This window comes from Hyperolius riggenbachi, chromosome 8, assembly GCF_040937935.1.
Source record: "Hyperolius riggenbachi isolate aHypRig1 chromosome 8, aHypRig1.pri, whole genome shotgun sequence".
In the NCBI taxonomy this organism is placed as follows: domain Eukaryota; kingdom Metazoa; phylum Chordata; class Amphibia; order Anura; family Hyperoliidae; genus Hyperolius; species Hyperolius riggenbachi.
In genome coordinates, this window is record NC_090653.1 from 239,401,715 (window position 1) to 239,419,329 (window position 17,615).

A 17,615-nucleotide genomic window follows, 5' to 3' on the forward strand; every position below is an offset into this window, starting at 1 on the left:
TACAGTATATGCGTATCATTCTGCAACATAGGCTTAATTCGCCAGCCAATATACATCTGCTTATAATCTTCTTATAATAATTTCCTCTTTTTAAAGTATGCTTTTACATAACCCTGTCCTATTAAGCTGAATATACTGTATGTCCCTCAGTAGAATGACAGAAGCAGAGGCTGAGAGTTTTCGGTAGTCTTTTTGGGAGCCCATTAATAACCAAAAGGACTTCCGAGGCAGGAAATTAAATCTATCTTTACTTACCTGGGGCTTCTTCCAGCCCTTAGAAGTCACGTGTGTCCCTCGCTGCACCTCCGGGCTTCTCCAGTGTCCCGCTAGAAGCCTTTAAGGATCAACGACCCCTGATAGGTCGGCATCTTCTGCCCATGTGCAGTCCAACCCACTCCCATCATTGGGAGCCTACTGTGGCGCTTGCAAGTTCCCACGCATGTGCAGATGATGCTTGCTGACCCATGAGGGTTCGTTGATCCTTAGAGGCTGCTAACACTGGCGAACTGAGGGGGCTATTCCGGGTGTCTGGAACCTCCCCCCTGCACTGAGCTGTGTATTCAGCCAGGGAAGCCCGCATAATATAAACAGTCTCATTCTCCCTCCCTTCTAACTTCTGGTGCCTCCCTCCAGCTAATAGAATGAGAGAGGCAGCCCAGCTTCCCTCACAAGAAGATGCAGCCTGCAGTGAGAGAATGTTGATTATGGAGTCCTGGACTCTCCACAGCACAGAAGTGTCAGACATGATGAAATTAGAGTGCAGGCAAGCTGGTAAATATGCACAGCATGATGCAGAGCTTGCCTGGACTCAGGGTCTGTGGGCAAACATCTGTCTGGTCTCTCCCCATTGTTATAATGACTGCATGTGTGGGTAAGGTGTTTAACAAGCTGAAAAGTTTTTGACAGTCCCTTGACTCCAGGAGGGCTTCTTTCTGACTTGTGTGAGAGACTGACAGGGACAGGAGTCAGATTACAGGCAAGTAGCCTGTGTGATGTGGGACTGCAATACAGATAAGTTCTCTGCTCCATCTCAGGCTATTCTCAATTTCTCCACTCCTCTCTCTGGGCTAGTGCACGCCAAAATGACAATAGCAATCTCTAGCAATTTGTGAGTGTGATTTTGTGAAGTGATTTTCAGAGCGATTTTTGAATGAATTGCTCAAAAACATGCTACATGCAGTATACCTGCGATTTTGAAAAAATCACAACGCTGCTGTGGGAACACCCACATAGGGTAACATTAGCCAAGCGCTTTTCAAATCACTGTTGATTTGAAAAACGCTCAGAAGCACTCTTGGTGTGCACCAGCCTCCTTCATTCACCTTTGTTTCCCTCTTCCGTTAGAGCTGGCTGTGTGTTCTTGTCATACAGGAAAGCTAAATAAAAGTGCAATCCTGGTGAGGCAAAATATTATTATTTAGTATTTATATAGCGCCGCCATCTTCCGCAGATGCATATATCCCTGCATCATATGGGTATCGCTTGCGCTATGTGACACTATGTAGCATATTCCACTGAATTGTCCAAACTAAGTCTATCTCCTGTTCCTCTCTTGGGGAGTTGTTCCAGCGCTGTACCCCGTTCACATTTGCTGCTACCAGAAGCCCTCAGAAACACTCGTGTCCTTGAGTACTTCCAAAGATAGGCAGCTCCGTAATACGCCAGCGCACTTTTGTGCATGGGCAGTATGGAGCCACCTGTATTCGGAAGCACTCGGGGACATACGTGCTTCTGGACCTTTCAGGAACCCCCCCCCTTAAAAATCCTGCGTTTGCCCCTGGCTAGCGGGACTCCGGAGAAGACCAGAGCTGGGGGGGGGGGGGGGGGGCTGGAAGAAGCCCCAGGTTAGTAAAACTAGATGTCATATCTCGCCTCGGAAGTCCTTTAAGGGTAAGGGTAGGCACAATAATATTTTGCATGGGGAGATAACCATGTATACTGGATAAAGTACCATTCCTATTTAGAACTTGCCTGCATTGCCTTTTTCTTAGTTTAGCACAAAGGATTAATTACCCAGTGTTTTAAATACCAGTCCACGGATATTGAACTCCCGTCCTTAACCACTTGAGGACTGCAGTATTAAACCCCCCTAAAGACCAGGCCATTTTTTGCTTAATTGGCCACTGCAGCTTTAAGGCCTAGCTGTAGGGCTACACAACACAGCACATAAGTAATCTCCCCCCCCCCCCCCTTTTCTCCCCACCAACAGAGCTTTCTTTTCTGATCGCCCCCCAGATGTTTATTTATTTTTTTATAAACATTTATGTGCTTTTTTTTTAAATTAAATAATTTTTTTTCCTACGCCCTCCTCCCTCCCCCCGCCAGCTAATCAGCGTGGTCAGCTGTCATAGATTTCAGCCGATCACCTCTGAGCCCACAAAGGGGACAGCTGTGTCACATGGCTGTCCCCAGTACATCGCTGTACAGCAATAAAAGACGTTGGTTTCGCCATCTAACAGTCTCCTAGCGACGATCGAGCAGGGATGCACGCGCATCGGCGCGCGTGATTGCCCACAAACCATGCCCCAAGGACCTTACGCCTATCGGCAAAAGGTTAAGGCCCAAGGTTCTCTTACATTTTTGGCACAGTTTCAATTTATTGATGATACAGAAACAGGAAAAGTGTGCTTCATCAGGTAGAACACATTTCTCCATCTCCCAGTCCATACTAAACACTAGCATAGATATGGCACTCAAGGACTGGAGTTTGACATCTGTGTCCCAGTCTCTCTCCAGTGGAAGTGGATTGCAGCTTCACCTTCCCTGATGCCCGTAAGGTCATTAAATGCATGTGTGGATGTGACAAGCTCCCCTGACAATAGGGGAGAGTCAAGAAGTTCAATAGGTTATCATTATTCTGTATGGGGGGCTGAATAAACATACTGTAAATAGCAGCATTGGATGCCAAGAAAAGAAAGTTTAAACTCCGAACTTTGATTTTTAACCCAAAAAGTCATAATAAAAATATTTATTCTAGGGAGGTCCTGTTTATGATTATTTCTATAGCTACGGCTTACCTCATACGTTGATTTTCACTTCAGGTCTACCTTATCCACTTATGCCATCCGCGGCATTATATCTACTCCCCGCAGGACTTCAGTTCCTGCACAGGGGCATAGATATACATCTGCCACCACGATCCCCCCCCCCCCCATTAGTATACAGATCAGTGTGTGTGTGTGTGTGTGTGTGTGTGTGTGTGTGTGTTGTGTGTTGTGTGTAGGGGCGGGGGGGGGGGGGGGATTTAAGCCCATACAGAGAAGGGCAGTGGACAGGATGACTGGCAGCATATAATTGGGTGTTTCATAGATGTAGTGCCTAGGTTCTAAACACATGGTGTGTGTACCCCAGACGGCACTTTAGCTGCTCAGTGGATATTTGAACTCATTATAGTCAATCTATTATACAGTATTAATTATTCATTAAAAGTCAATCTGTTATAGAGTATTATTTAATGAAAAGGGCATTTAATGAATCTGGCCAGTAGAGAAGTGCATCTTAAAGACTGCATGGTAGACATTAGAATTTTGATGGGAAAAGCATGGGTCACAATTTTCCTTTTGGCCAACAGTCTGATGTCTGGCTTACTCCACCTTCTGCACCCATCATGCAGGTAAGCAGCAAACAGTCAGGTCAGATTTTTCTTTTCTTGCTGATTGGTTTGTCCCTGCTCACAGCAAAAAAAGCCATCTGCTTACAGTCTCTCCTCTCCACTGGTCAGTACATGAACCTTGGCCACACCCAGTGTATGTACTGTAGCTGTCAGAGGATGCCAGGCAAAGTGTTTCCTGAAATGGCTGTAAATTACCATTTCAATTGACTGACTGTACAGCTCTTGACTTTTCTCAGTTCTCTTTTGTAAATTGTATCTATGCACCATGAAATATTGTTTTTCATGTCATTTTGCATTCAGCTCCTAGAATGCATGGCTCATGTCCCAATGAAGCATTTCATAATATGGCTCAGTTGCATAGGGAGTATTTGGTTTCTTTAGGCCTGGCAATAATAGCAGCTTTGCCTGATTGTGGATCAATAATGAAGTTACACAGATCATCTTGATAATCCTTATCCATATGTCAGGTCAGAGGCAGAGTTTCCAAGGTTAGAAGGAAGGAAGATTTTTAAGGGTCAACTGTTGTGAAAATCTGTAAAATTTCCCAGAGTAAAATGTACTATAACATATTTTTTCCTATGTTCCTGTCACTTACAGCAGGCAGTAGGCAGTAGATATTTGACAGATTTTGGACTCATGCTTCTCCTTACAGGGGATTCTCAGGAGTTCTCAAATTTTCAAAAGCACTCCATGGATGGCAGTGGCACACTCCTACTGCGAGAATAATGTGCACAAAAGGGCTCTGGCTTCCATTACCATTGAAAAGGTCCTTTCCAGTTAGTGCTTTTAAAAAGAATAAAGAAAATACTGGGAGCCCACCACGAAGAGATGAACTAGTCCAAAAGCTGTCAGATTTTTACTAGCTACTGTAAGTGACAGCAACAGGAAAACATTATAGTGTGTTTTACTTTGGAACAAATGTACAAACAATACATTCATTTATTTTAAATATTACACATTTTTGCAATAGTTTATCTAGAGTAATATACATTAAATGATTATTTGTAACTGTAAGGAGGTTACTGAGGCAATAAGCCTTGTATAGTTAACTAAAAGTGTGTTCAGGAGAATGGCCTGTGCCAGCCTTTTCTAGAGGCAACCAGAGTAAATGACCAAACAATTTAGTTCCAGAGGTGTAAGGACAGTTTTAGAGAAAAAGGGGCCCTGTGCAAAAATGAACGTCGGGCCCCTTACATTTTAAATACTGTAATGTCAGTAAACCTGTGACCTCTAGAGTCCCTAACTTGTGGGGCCTCTAACAATCTTGGGGCCCTGAGCAATTTCCCAGTTTGACCACATGGAAGCACCAGCCTTGGAGAAGGGAGCAGCTGCCCCTGATCTTTCCACTGGCCTTTTTGTCTTTCAGGGACAAAGAGAACCTACAGATAATCAGTTCTATGCATTGCAGCACCTTTTTCAAACATTCTGATTTAACAGTATGGCGCTCCTCCCATTTGTTATCTTGCCCAGGAAGTGACATCACTGAACAAAATACTACAGAAGAAATGTCAGTGTTTACATCTCTGTATTTGTGAGACACACAGTCTATAAGACCTTTCTTGCAGGCTTTCCATTTGAAAATGTACCGTATGTTGTTTTGGTGGTGGTGGGGTTAGACCAGTGCTATACATATCTTTGTTCATGTTCTGCATGCATTATACATTGTGTATGACTATGTAATACCATAACCGTTCATATCCTTGGGGAGGGGCATTTCTGGTTATGTGTGACTGGAGCCAAGCCATAATTTTACACATGTAAAAGAAAGGAAAAACACAATTGAGAGCCCCCAATAGTGTATTATTAATGACAAAGGAATGCCAAGGTAGCAGCAAATAGAAATATACACACAAGTATGGGTTTCTGGGTTCAGGCAACCACTTAAAGTACAGTACACACAAGACAGTCCGTGCACTGCTTCCTTAAGACAAGTTTATTATCCCATTGATTTTCATCAGCAGGTAGATTGACACATTGCAGTAACAGCTTAGGTTCATGTAGACATATTTTGGAACGTGCTGACCTGTGCCAAGGACGGGTGCGGGAGGGTGACCAGGGGGTGATAGGACTGCGCGACAGCCGTTTCGCGCCGGTGTGGCGCTTGTTCACGTGCAGAAGTCCTGGGGCAAATGGCGGCGTGCACGGGCTTCCGTATGTTACTTAAAGTACTTATGGGGATATTAGGCCTGTCCCCACTCAGGCTAAAAAGTCGCTCTCTGTAGAAGGAAAGAAGGGGTGTTCACCCATCCACCAGGTGGATAACAATAATTGCAATGGAAACAGAGGCGCCAGCAGAGTAAAAATTGATCATAGTTAAAAACAGATAAAAGTTGAGGGGCAAGGGTGGACTCACCTCCCCAAACCCAAACACAACTACTATGTATGGTTTAAACAAGATTTAATTTGTACTCCAGAACAAATGCAACGCGTTTTGCGGGTCTCTAGCCCGCTTCCTCAGGCAATAATAGAGATAGGAGTAACTCAGAAGTTGTGTAGCCAAGTACAGCGCCTCTTTAAACATAAAGGGGCCCTCACTAATTTATTACCCTTACCAAATGGCTTTTATGTTGTAGTGATGTCATGTTCAGACAAAATATTCCTAACTGCCCCCTTTTGCTGCAATTGAATGGTTAATCGCACAGGCATACACCGCCTCTGCTAGACTGTCTGTGCGATTAACCATTCAATTGCAGCATGTGTTTAGGGACGCGCAGCCTTTTCCCCCACCTTTTCTTAACTTTGTAACTATGTAACTGTCAGGTTAGCTGCTTGCAGCCCCTCCTCCTGAGTTTCCTGTTTGCATAATAAGTAGTAGCAGATTTGCATATGATTTGCATCTGAATTGAATGCAAAGTGTGCAGAAAATCTATTTAGGTGCTGCACACTGAGCTGGTGGTCATTTCGGATGCAGCTTTAGTGGTATGCGCTGGCGTTCTCCTCGCTGTTCAACCAAATGTAAGTTACACATTTGTTTTGCTTAGCTGCTCCCAAGGTTTTAAATTTAGGTTAGGTCACTTGCCCGGAGGTTTGCCTCACCGTGGCGCAAGTGTCTAGTATAATATACTTTGCATGCAAACCATATTGGAAGCTAAAGTTCCTCCTAGTTTAATAAATGTTAGCACTTGTCTTGGATGCAGGGCATGCATTTTTCAGTCTAGCAGAGGCGGTGTATGCCTGTGCGATTAACCATTCAATTGCAGCATGTGTTTAAAGACGCGCAGCCTTTCCCCCCACCTTTTCTTAACTTTGTAACTATGTAACTGTCAGGTTAGCTGCTCCCAGCCCCTCCTCCTGAGTTTCCTGTTTGCATAATAAGTAGTAGCAGATTTGCATATGATTTGCATCTGAATTGAATGCAGAGTGTGCAGAAAATCTATTTAGGTGCTGCACACTGAGCTGGTGGTCATTTCGGATGCAGCCTAAGTGGTATGCGCTGGCGTTCTCCTCGCAATTTTTTCATAGCTGATGTAATTATATGTAGGTGTAGCTATGTTAGATGGGTCCTGCTCTTTTCCAACTCACAGCCTCCAGTGATACACATAAACCAGCAGTATAATGCTAAGGAGACCCAGTAAGATAAAATTAACAATTTACCTTCTAGCAATATATTCTAACAGATAGGTCATAGCATCTGAATTCATAGTTATGGCAATAATGGAATTAAGTCATTAAGTGCACTTTAAATGACAACTGTATAAACGGTCTGTTATAATCAAACTCAGATCAACATTTAAGCTAATTTCCCCTAACACTGGCCAATGTTAATCTAAGTAGTAGGCCGGCAGTTGGAGCTCATATATAAAACAGTATTTCTAATCCACAAGGCGCTTCAATTAGGAGAGCAGCAGCAGGAAGATGACACAAGCTGAATTATTAGATATATATGAACGATCCTCTCTTCTGATAGGCCTAGACACCCCAGAGCAGATTGTTAGCCCAATATGACAGTTTTTGTTTCTAGTCCTAACTGCAAACTGCGTTGCATAAGAAAATCACTCACTAAAGCTGGCCTTGTGAATAGTTCCTTCAGATGAGGCAGGAGAAAAACAGTCAGTGATCTGTAAACACTCTTCTTCAGAAAGGATGTAGTCACAGGACACTGTGGAGGAAGAATTTCAGCTCACAGACAGCTCAGTTCTGTGGGTGGAACACTGTGTAATCCATAAGATCTCTCTCCAGCCTCCTCTAGTTTCCTCTGCAACAGGCTTACTGCAGTTTATAGCACATTCCCTGTTCTCTGAGCTAAGACTTTCTCTCATTGGCTACAAATCTTCACAGTATAAAAGCTGCTCTCCTATTGGTGACAGGCGTTCTCCACCTAGATGTAAGAGGGAAAGTGCAAGCAGAGCAAACTATCAACTGTTCCAGAGCTGAATTTCATAGAACTACAAATCCCAGCAATATTATTACACAGAGAATACATTTTGCACAGGTACTGAATAGCCGTGCTGGCAGGATGGCTACACATACAGTATTACAGTATATTAAAATCAACTAGTGATAATTACTGAACTGTGTGCATACTAGAAGCAGAGATAGATCATTTTCAGCACAGCTAGGAATGTAGCAACAGAGGAATGTAAACAAAAGCTAATGTTATCACCTCTTCGGATGAGCATCACAAGCTGAATGAGCTTACCACTGAAGAACAAGGTGCTGTGTTTAACTGATTGAAAGCTGTTCTGCTACAAATTTTTTGTGGTAGTAGGTTTAAGGCTGTAAGTAATATTTCAGATCAAAGAAGAAATGCTGTATTTCATACCACAATAATGGCTGACTGGGCTGAGTGTCACCTAGCTTGTGTACCTACCCTTCGGCCTGGTTCACACACAAATCTGCACATTTCCAGTCAGGTCCAGTCCTGTCCTATCAATACTGCATCCGTTTTCTAGATGTTTTATCTGACTAGACTGAAAATGTACACCTTTTACGTGTGAACATAGGTTAAAGGGAATATCCGAGGACTTTAAAAAAAACAAACTACTTACCGGGGGCTTCCTGCAGCCCCTGCCAGCCATCCTGTGCCCTCGCTGCAGCTCCGGTCCCAGTTGGTGGCCCGGGAGTCTCCTCCGGTGCAGATGCCGACCTGGTGACCTTGCGATCGCGCTGAGGTCATCTGAACTGTACTGTGCACACAAAAAAACAAAAACGTAGTTGTGGAATTGTCTTTATGAGGAGAATTTGCAATAGTATTTGGTTGCAAACTAGTTCCTGAATTCAGGTCCACTTTAAGCAGTGCACCCTACTGCTACTACTTATTGAGCAAAATAACCTTTCTTGATAACATCGGGTGACATACAGACAGTGCATCCATCTATTTTTGCTTTTTGGGTGGGAGCCTAGACACAGATGTCCTAGTGATAAACAGCAGGGACAGCAATAAATACCTGACAGCGCGTGTGATTATTTCAGACATTATACCTTACACTTCCTTTTATCTTTGCTTTGCTTTAGCACTTGTGCTTGTGGAGGAGGTTCTGCTTTACTTGTCACCAGTGAGCCATTACTGGACAGCATGCTACCTGCTCCATAAAAAGAAAGCTCTCCAGTCACAATAGCGAGGAGAAGGCTGCACGTTGCTAAGCTACAGTAAGTGACATAATATGGCAAATGGAATATGGTATTGCTAATATGCACACTGCGGATGAAATACCTCTTCTCTATCACTGAAAAAAAGAGCAGAATTCATAAAGGGTTGTTGATGTATTAAAAGAAATTAGTGTGTTTACATGTTTGACTCAAATTTCCAGAGCACGCTTATTTCATGATTCACTAGCATTCAGGGCCCTTTTACAGTTACAGGTAATTCCTGTGTTGCGTCACCCTATTTTACTGTATGAGGGTGCAAAAGCAATTGAAGTCTATGGAGAATTTCCCTCTTATTGTGGTTCGTTGCAGTGCGCCGGAAGTATCCGAGCCAATGCAAGGGCAGCAGCGTGTTACCACAGGCACCTAACGCACGGTGCTTGGGGTAATGGAAGTCTATAGGCTGTGCATGTAGTGTAAACGACGGAGCTTGGGGCTTCATGGCGCGCATGGGCAAACTGACAGGAATCCCAGTGATCTACTTCTTGCCTAGCAGGGAATACGTCAATGAAAGAGGGGGAGGCGCTATGCATATGATCCCGTCGGCGCACTCTGCTACAGGGCCATGTTAGTGAGGTTTTTTTGCGGTGTGATGCGGCAGGAGCACAAGTATTTGTTCGTTAACCTGTGGTGGAGGGGCTTTGGAAAGGATTCATTTAATTAATTAATTAATTCAATTAATTTATTAAAAATGTGTTGTGACTGTAACTTTACTTTTTTGACACGAGATGGTGATACAAACACTATCATGGGTTACCAGGAAGTGTAAAAAAAATTTTTTACACTTAACTTTAACTTTCTTTATTATGAATGGACATGGCCCCTGATCGGGGCCATGTCCATTCATTCCAGGCACGATTGGCTCAGGGAACACTTGTTCTCCTCCTTCATCAATCGCTGCAATGTAAATGCCACCGGAAATGAGCAACATTGGACGTGAGTACGTGTCCAGTTACACTTCAGCAGCTCCTATTTGGATGGCAATAGGCATCGAGATAGGATTAAATGGTTAAGTAAACCTTATCTGAAGAGGGTCAGGAACTTTTATGTGAATAAGCGCCCAGGGACACAGAAGCACGCCTGTGAAGTCATGTTGATGCAAGTCTGGGCAAGACATAAAGCTGAAGTCCATTAAAAAAAGGAATTTGTATTTGAGATTTTCTAGGAGTCCCGAGCTCCTCTCTAAGTTTGTGACCCAATTCAGGAGTCTTCACACTTTCCATCTTTCAGGTTTTTTTAACCCCAAAGTTAACCTCAATTGAAGAGAAATGGTCCAACAAGGCAAACGTGAGATAAGTGAATACAGACTGTAGTTATGCTCTGGGGCTGTACAGAGTTCAGGCCTGATTGTGCTTTATGGGAAATGCCACCATTTCATAAATGAGAGTCAGCCTTGAATAATAATAAGAACATTTAATCTCAGGGCAGTAAGCAGTTAAGCTTACTGGTTATAACCACAAGAGCCCCTGATTATAAATGGCAGGCTCATATATCATAACGGTAGGGGTTTTGACATGGTTTTGGAACAGAATCACTCGGGCTTCACATTCACGATGGATCGGATTTCAGTGACTTTCGAGAGCGAGAGAAAGACGTCTTTCCAAGGTCTCCTCCTACTGCTCCCTACTGTTAATGTGCCAGAATTACAACACAGAACATTATCTCATACAGTGTTGTGGAAGCTGCTACTCTCAGTAAATTCCAGTATTTCAGTTGCAGATAGAGGTTAAATCATGCGTTCATTCATTACACCAGAAATCCCCCAAATCTTTACAGAATCTGGCACACGTGCCCCCCACAGTGCGCATGCAGAATTCGCGTGCCTTGCTGCCGCAGAGCCCCATGCACACCCACCGTGTGTGAGTGTGCCCCCTCTCCTCTCTCCCTTCCCGCCACAAGCGCAGTGGTTGGCAGTTGTAATATGCGCGCACAGCTCGGCATCCACGGCATGCATATTACAACTGCCTTTTAGTTACGGTATATAGATATCTGCACAAATCGCTGCCTGTTGTGAACAAACATGTTGTGTGCAAACCTGTTTTTTTTATCAGCAGTTTGTGTCATACAGCAGTGCTGTGAGTTTTAGGGCTCATTACACTACAGAATGTAGTTTAGGGCTCATTACACTACAGAATGCATGCACGAATGAGATTTCGTGCATGCATTCCCATCACTTGAAATGCCTGTCTTTGGGGTTGATTTACTAAACAGTGCTAGGGAATAATGCTGTAGCGCTACTTGAATTATGCTTGTTATTGTGCGCGTAAACTTATGCGCGCTAAAACTGCACAGCATGGGGTAAAACAAGACATTGTGTGGTATAACGACCCAACGTGCGGTGGGGATACACAGCGCACATTACTAATGCACAGCGCGCGGTGGGAACAAGCTTTAACTGCACAGCACGCTACAACTAGATAGCGCGCATTACTGTGTGGTGTGCGCGTATATGCTTAGAAAATCATTGCAGCCTCTGACCTGTCTGTTTTTAATTTGCAGTCTGACAGGATGCAGGGCAGCAGACATGGCGCTAACTGCTTCCAGATTCCCCAGATCTCCTTCTTCCATATAAACGTCCCAGGATTATCATTAAGTATCAGTGATCTTTAACCAATATCTGTGATTTGTTATCTACTTATCATCCATAACACTTCCTTCCCATGACTAGATCAGATCTGACCCGGTTGGCAGATGAATGCAGATACAGAATTTAGATTACTGGTAAGTAATGGAAAGTAGTAGGGGGAATTGGAGGACAGAGGGTGAGTAGGGTAACTGGCAGCAGCCTGTGGCTGCCACATACTGCTAATAGAGATGAAGTGTCTGTAAACCATAGGCAGTTACAGGCATGTCCTACTGAAGGAATAGCCCCTGAAGTCACAGGGGATCCCATAGGCCCCAGATTCTTACTCTCCCTCCCACCAATATAGCCCCCCCTCCCCCGAGCATGTTGTGGCCACACATATTATAGATGAGGGGACTCATGGCGGCCACACTTGTTATGATTTAGGGGAGTCAGGGTGGCCACACTTGTTATGGATGAGAGGAGTCATGTGGCCACACTTCTTATGGATGAGGGGAGTCATGGCAGCCACACTTGGTATGAATGAGAAGAGTCAAGGTGGCCACACTTGTTATGAATGAGAAGAATCATGGTGGCCACACTTGTTATGAATGAGGGGAGTCATGGTTTTCACACTTGTAATGGATGAGGGGAGTCATGGTCAGGGGAGTCATGGTGGCCACACATGTTAAGAGTGAGGGGAATCATTGTCACGGGAGTCATGGTGGCCACACCTTAAATGAATGAGGGGAGTCATGGTGGCCACACTTATTATGGATGAGGGGAGTCATGGTGGCCACACTTATTATGGATGAGGGGAGTCATGGTGGCCACACTTATTATGGATGAGGGGAGTCATGGAAGCCACACTTGTTATAAATGAGGGGAGTCATTGTGAGGGGAGTTATAGTGGCCACAACTTTAATGGATGAGGAGAGTCATGGTGGCCACACTTGTAATGAATGAGTGGCCACACTTGTTATGAATGAGAAGAGTTAGGCCTCTTGCACACTGCAAGCGATTCCGATTCCGCTTTTTAATCGGTTTTTACATCCGATTCCGATTTGCAGTTTGCTCCCTGCACACTGCAAATCGGAATCTGAATCGGATGTAAAAACTGATTAAAAAGCGGAATCTGAATCGGAATCGCTTGCAGTGTGCAAGAGGCCTTATGGTGGCCACACTTGCTATGAATGAGGGGAGTCATTGTCAGGGGAGTCATGGTGGCCACACCTTTAATGGATAAGGGGAGTTATGGTTGCCACACTTGTTATGAATGGAAGGAGTCATGGAGGCCACACTTGTTATGGACAAGGGGGGTCATGGTGGCCACACTTGTTATGAATGAGAGGAGTCACGGTGGCCACACTTGTTATGAATGAGCAGAGTCATTGTGTAGGGAGTCATGGTGGCCACACCTTTAATGAATAAGGAGAGTCATGGTGGCCACACTTGTTATGAATGGCACAGACTAACCAGCCAGCTCATGGTGACCCAGAACTCATTGGAGTGTGTAAGGGACTACAATGGTCCTAAAAGCCCCCTTACTAAGATGTTAAGAAAAACAAAAGTTTGCTTTCCTAAAACAGAAAGAATTTGCGATAATTCAGGTTGGAGTGAGCTTGAGATGTCTCCCAGAGCAACACTGCTGAATATATGCAAATTAACCATTGTACCACACTGTGGTGGCCACACTTGTTATGAATGAGGGGAGTCATTGTGAGGGGAGACATGGTGTCCACACTTGTAATGGATGAGGGGAGTCATGGTCGCCAAAGTTGTTATGAATGAGAGGAGTCATTGTGAGGGAAGTCATGGTGGTCGCACCGTTAATGGATAAGGGGAGTCATGGGGGCCACACTTGTTATGAATGAGGGGAGTCATTGTGAGGGGAGTCATGGTTGGTCACACCTTTAATGGATAAGGGGAGTCATGGTGGCCACACTTGTTTTGATTGAGGGGAGTCATTGTGAGGGGAATAATGGTGGCCATACTTGTTATGAATGAGAGGAGTCATGGTGGGCACACTTAATATGAATGAGGGGAGTCATGGTTTTCACACTTGTAATGGATGAGGGGAGTCATTGTCAGGAGAGTCATGGTGGCCACACCTTTAATGTATGAGGGGAGTCATGGTGGCCACACTTGTTATGAATGATAGGAGTCATTATGTGCAGGGTCATGGTGGCGACACTTGTTAAGGACAAGGGGAGTCATGGTGGCCACACTTGTTATGAATGAGAGGAGTCATTGTGAGGGGAGTTATAGTGGCCACAACTTTAATGGATGAGGAGAGTCATGGTGGCCACACTTGTAATGAATGAGTGGCCACACTTGTTATGAATGAGAAGAGTTAGGCCTCTTGCACACTGCAAGCGATTCCGATTCCACTGAATCTGAATCGGAATCGCTTGCAGTGTGCAAGAGGCCTTATGGTGGCCACACTTGCTATGAATGAGGGGAGTCATTGTCAGGGGAGTCATGGTGGCAACACCTTTAATGGATAAGGGGAGTTATGGTTGCCACACTTGTTATGAATGGAAGGAGTCATGGAGGCCACACTTGTTATGAATGAGAGGAGTCATGGTGGCCACACTTGTTATGAATGAGGGGAGTCATTGTGAGGGGAGACATGGGGCCTGATTCACAAAGCGGTGCTAACAGTTAGCACGCTAGTGAAAAGCCCTTTATCACGCCTAAACTCTGTTTAGGCATGATAAGTTTAGGTGTGATAAGTTTAGGCATGATAAGTTTAGGTGTGATACGTTTTTAGGCGTGATAAGTTTAAGCACCAACTGGGTTAGTACCGCAGTGCACAGCTGATCAAAAGTTTTGCGCTAGCAAAGTCTGGTGCACTTTGCATAGAGTTTAATGGCGCTGCTTTGCGTGCGGGACTTTGCGCACGATCTAAACTTATCTAAACTTATCATGCCTAAACTTATCATGCCTAAACTTATCATGCCTAAACTTATCATGCCTAAACTGAGTTTAGGCATGATAAAAATGGTTATCACGCCTAAAGTCTTTAACTGGGTTATCACCGCTTTGTGAATCGAGCCCATGGTGTCAACACTTGTAATGGATGAGGGGAGTCATGGTTGCCAAAGTTGTTAAGGAGGAGGAGAGTCATGGTAGCCACACTTGTTATGTGGCAGGTGGGCCTCCTGCCCGCTATGGTCATGATGGGAGAAGAGAGTGTGGATGTACGGAGTCCAATCAAATATTTTATACTATAATATAGTTATTATTTGTAGTTATGCCTCTGGTGAAGGACTATAATTATTATTTATTATTTATTTATTGTATTTATAAAGGGGCAACATATTACGCAGCGCTGAACATTAATTTAGGTTACAGACAATATTTAGGGGTGACATACAGCAATATGACAATACAGGAATACAAGAAAACCAGATCACACAGCACAGTATGAGCATAAGGTAATGTAAAACTAAGTCAGTCACTGCATGGAGCATGGAGATTAGGCAAGTTAGGTTCACTCTAGTGCATAGCATGGATTCACAGTAATGGAGGTGCATGATCAGGTAAGATACAAAATGAGGATGACCCTGCCCAAAGGCTTACAATCTAGAAGGAGAGTGTAACGATTGTGGAATTCTCTCCGTGATCAGCGCACAAGACGTGCGCTGACACTGCGGAAATCCTCCACAAGCGTATAATTTGCGGGAACCCAGCAAAAGGTGCAATGCACCTGTAGAGGGAAATTCCTGTCGACGGGGGGAGCTGTGGAGTGCAGAGGAACAGCTCCTCTGCCCTGCCACACACGCCAGACAGGAATTGCACGAAGGGAAGAAACGCAGGGCAAGATAGCCCTGAAAGAGAGTGAGCAAAGGGACAGAATGTATGTGTGTGCACCAAACTAGTCGCCAACCCGCGACGGTGCATACACAACAGCAGATATGAAGTAGGAACGCAATCGCGGGAGAGGCGATTGCCAGAGGTGACACAAGGCTACAGCACGGCAGAGCACGAGAGTAGCAAAGGCACAGCAAATAATACAATGAGGAGATAAGGAAAATAACAAACGCTAACTAAACGCGAACACCGCACTCATTCGCAACAGTGCACGCGTTTTATGCGCGGACCCCGCGTGATAAGCACAACAGGGACAAGCACGCCTAACTAACCACCGACAGACAAACATAAAACAGAGGACGCGAGCGCTTGCTTAACGGTTACCTCACCGAGCCTCCAGCAAGCGTTCGTAGCAGACAAGACAGACACACGAAAACAGGAATACGTAAGAGATACGTTCCACTGCTCTTACCGTCAGAGCGAGTGCGATCCAAGCAAGTCAACAACAGAACAGAGGGGCCTACCAATAACAACCGCTGCTCTGGTTAGCACCCCACAGACAGACAGAACAGGCAATACAAATAATGCAATCCTAACTGCACTAGGGAAACTGCCTAGTGCAGTTCCAGGAATTACTCTAGGCTAATCTTCAAACAAAGAGCAAGGCTGACACTCCAGGCGAGTGTTACACAGGAACTAACTCTTATGACCAGCAACTTACTGTGGGAAACATAGCTCTTTATAGAGCAAGCCCACAAGGGATGTGGCTAGGCAATCTGCATGACAAACGTATGCAAATTCCTCAGCAGCAAGCTGCACAACTGACAAAAGGTCTCTCTTCCAGAGACCTGCAGAATGCAGACCTGAACAGTGGTCAAAAGGCTGCCTGCCTGCGCAGGCAGCCACGTGGATCCTCACAGAGAGGTAGAGACACGAAAGGTAGGGACCAGAGTTTCGTTGTGGGTTTAGAGCAATTGTGAGGGGTGGTAGGCCAGAGTGAAAAGGTGAGTTTTGAGGGCCTTCTTGAAGGTGTTGAAGAAGGGGGCTGCCCTAATGGGTGGAGGTAGAGAGTTCCAGTGTTGGAGCAGCTCTTGAGAAGTCCTGGAGGCATGCATAGGACTGTGTGATGCGGGGGGGGGGCTGTCAGGCGAAGTTCATTGGAGGAACGGAGTGAGCGGCTAGGTGTGTACCTCTGAGTAAGATCAGAAATGTTGGTTGGACAGGTTTTGTGGACAGATTTGTAGGTCAGACACAATATCTTGAATCTGATTCTGGACTGGATAGGAAGCCAGTGGGGAGCCGCCCTGGTGGAGCGATGGGAGGAGTGGATAATTCTGGCTGCCGCATTCATGATGGACTGCAGTGGGGCTATTCGGCTAATAGGGAGACCAGACAGAAGGGCATTACAGTAGTCGAGGCAGGAAATTATGAGGGCATGGGTGATGATTTTGGTGGTGGCAGAGGTCAGGAAAGGGCGAATCTTACAGATGTTACGAAGGTGGAAGTTGCAGGACTTTGTGAGGTTTTGGATGTGGGGAGTGAAGGAGAGTTCGGAGTCCAGGGTGACACCCAGACAGCGGGAATGAGAGGTAAGGCGAATGGTAGTGTAGTTAACAGTGACATGCACATCTGGGAGGTTCATCCTACTTATCTGGGGCTTCCTCCAGCCCCTTGCAGCTGACATGTCCCACGCCGCAGCTCCTCTCTCAGCTGCTGGCCCAGCGTCCCCGCACGTTGTCTTGCCAGGTGTCCCCTACTGCGCCTGCACGAGTGCCCCCGTCAATCAAGTCCATGTTGTCAGGACTGCACTATGCAGGCGCAGAACTACTGCACCTGCGCAGTAAACTGCTGACAACGTGGACTTGATTGACAACGGCGCTTTACGCAGGAGCAGTAGAGGACGCCTGGCGAGACAACGTGATGGGACCTTGGGCCAGCAGCTGAGAGAGGTGCTGTGGAGTGGGAAATGTCAGCTGCAAGGGACTGGATGGAGCCCCAGCTAAGTTGATCGGGCTGTAGTTAATCTTGCTTGATCAC

At 45.3% G+C, this 17,615-nt stretch overlaps 1 protein-coding gene across 2 annotated transcripts in view; it reads left to right on the plus strand.

The window, feature by feature from the left end:
- The window catches only part of LOC137527680 (forkhead box protein P3-like), a 332,205-nt gene that overhangs the window by 41,761 nt on the left and 272,829 nt on the right, over window positions 1-17,615 (plus strand). The window contains exon 1 of one of the 2 annotated variants that reach the window (XM_068248424.1): window positions 9,150-9,202. The exons of the other annotated variant lie outside the window; for it this stretch is intronic. The gene's annotated coding sequence lies outside the window, so the exon portion shown is untranslated. Of the gene's footprint in view, window positions 1-9,149; window positions 9,203-17,615 lie in introns of those variants that run through there. 2 annotated transcript variants of the gene reach the window in all.